The sequence below is a fragment of the Plectropomus leopardus genome, unplaced genomic scaffold (genome assembly GCF_008729295.1).
Source record: "Plectropomus leopardus isolate mb unplaced genomic scaffold, YSFRI_Pleo_2.0 unplaced_scaffold18629, whole genome shotgun sequence".
In the NCBI taxonomy this organism is placed as follows: Eukaryota; Metazoa; Chordata; class Actinopteri; order Perciformes; family Serranidae; genus Plectropomus; species Plectropomus leopardus.
Window position 1 is genome coordinate 1 of NW_024620085.1, and position 2,457 is coordinate 2,457.

The following is a 2,457-nucleotide window of genomic DNA, read 5'->3' on the forward strand; positions in this document are numbered from 1 at the left end:
TCTCCAGGAGGGCTTAGCTCAGTCACAAAGAGGCACATTAGGCGGGCTGGGGGGAGTTTATATGTAGCAACGTCATCACGCAGAATCCTACGTCACATAATGTGGGAAATTGTTTTTAGAAGGGCTTGGGAAAATAGCATTTTGACACTAAAACATACCTACTTTTACCAAAATTTTAATGTTCAAATTTGAAAACACAAGGGACACAACTAGAGAGCTTACAGAACAACATTAAAACATTTCTAAAAAATGGACTCGCCCTTTAAGTCATAGAGGGCTATTAAAGATGTACAATGCATAAAATCTAAGTTCAGAGCAACATCATCTATTCCAGGTCTCCTTTTACAAAAATAATCACTGATAAATCAGACACATTTCTGTCATCATCATTGTTGTTGCATCATATTCAGTAAATGAAGTCATAGGTCTGTACATAATCACTGTTCAGAACATACCGAGTATATTTAACCATAGTAAAGTAAGTAAGTAAAGTAAAGTAAAGTAAGTAAAGTACTACAGATCTGATGCCACAGTTCAGTGAAACAGAGACAACATTTTTGCCATTTATTCTGAAAATGTAACATTAAATGTTGCTTCATGGGCTTCAATTCTTATAGTCAAAATAATGGCACTGGAATGTTGACATGTTCACAAATGTCAGTAATTTTCCATTGTCATTATATTAGAGGTGCCCTGTGGAGTTTTCTTTGAAAAAAAAACAAAAGTATGTTCACATTCACTGTTTCTCGCCAAAATGCACTGTTTGTTCTTGAGCTCCAAAGATTGTGTTGAAAGCATTTTGTTTTAAAACATTTGCAAAGCCATTTTTTTTTACAGCAGCAGCATTAAAAAATATACTTAAACTGGTGATTTATACAAATTAAACAAATGTGATAGAAGTAATTTAAATCTCTGCTTATGTTAAATCATTCTGTTTCTCTCCTGCAGACGGTTCATAATCAAATTGTTCAAGAGTATCGCAAAATAAAAAAGGTACTTTTTTTTGTCAGTATTTATCCCAAGATTGCTGCATGGGGCAACTCCACTCCTCTCTTTTGCTTTTTAATAATCAAGTCTTCTTTTTTCTTTGTCCATTTAGTCCAACCCCAATTACAACCAGGACAAGATTCGCTGTGAATATCTGCACAACAAACTGGCCCACATCAAGAAGCTCATATCAGAGTACGACCGACAACAGCTCTGACTGTGAGAGCAGAGAACTTCGAGTCCGATTATCCCCGAGGCAGGGGAGGTTTACGCTGCTGAGCTGAACGCCATCGAGCTGGAAGTCTATGGTCTTCACTGCTGAATGTGGTCTCATGAGACCTGCTGGAAATGTCACTGAGGTTGGGAGCGAAGAGCAGTCGTGGTACGCTGGGAAAAGCCGACCTATAATACGAGATCTTTTCTTAGAAGATGGGAAATTGTTGAAAAAAATGGTTGGACCAATGAGCTACGATGATGTGATACCGCCAAGGAACAAACAAAGGCTCTTGATGTTAAAACTTAACTCTTAAACGCGGATACATGTGGAGATGAGGTGCTAAGACTTCGGTCGTTTGTAGATTTTCACCCCCAGTCACACATTTTAGCTTTGTTAGTGACTTAAATAATTTGGGTATTTGCTTATGTGTTCTGTTTGCCATGTCAGCATTAATGTTCAAGTGGGAAGCATGTCAACTGCACGCTGCACAAACCCAGACAGCTCTTATGAAGGGCAGCTGGGAAGCAGGTGTGCACATCCTGAGAAGATATCTGTTCTTTGGGTTTGGTGAATTCAGACTGTATCAGTGTTGTTTTGTCAGTTCTCCTCAGTTCAGGTCTGATCTGCTGCGTAATGACTCTTGAAAGTATTTCCAGTGCCTGAAATGGTTTCCAATTCTGGACTTAGTATTCCTCTGATGTTCTCCCTCGTGTGGTTCCTGGATGTTGGACACGATATAAACTATAGAAAGCACTATATGAAGTTGTATTCAGGGACTTTAGCTGTGGTAAAAGAGTAACTGATAACTGCTTTTAATAATCAAAGCACCGAAAGCTACAGAGTCGTTACCGTCGGCTGAGACGGTGAAGAACTGAGAAATAGAAAGATTTTGTTGCATGCTGTGTACTTTACGGAAGCATGAGAAATAAATCAGAAGTTTTGTCAGTTTCAAATAAATTCATTTATATTAATTGCGTATGGTATTTTGTTTTTTTATGTTTTTCATTTTCAACTCATTTCAACATTTTCAATTCCAAGAAGGTTGAGAGAAATGATGCTCAACATGTCAAAATGTTTTTCATGAAACATATTTCCAATACAGTTACTCGCATGAAATTTATACATTGGTATATTAACTCATAAAACTGTACTAATAAAGAAATCTTAACATTTTAACCCATAAAAGTTAGGAGCAATAAGTGAAATGACAGGAAAGAAAGCTTTAAACACGGATCAAATGCATTTATACTTGG

At 37.2% G+C, this 2,457-nt stretch overlaps 1 long non-coding RNA gene across 1 annotated transcript; it reads left to right on the top strand.

Moving 5' to 3' along the window:
- Positions 1–241: 241 nt before the first annotated feature.
- Positions 242–2,187, top strand: LOC121965109. The gene is made up of 2 exons (XR_006107450.1): positions 242–993; positions 1,100–2,187. It is a non-coding gene; the product is annotated as an uncharacterized LOC121965109 (long non-coding RNA).
- The last annotated feature ends 270 nt before the right edge of the window (positions 2,188–2,457 follow it).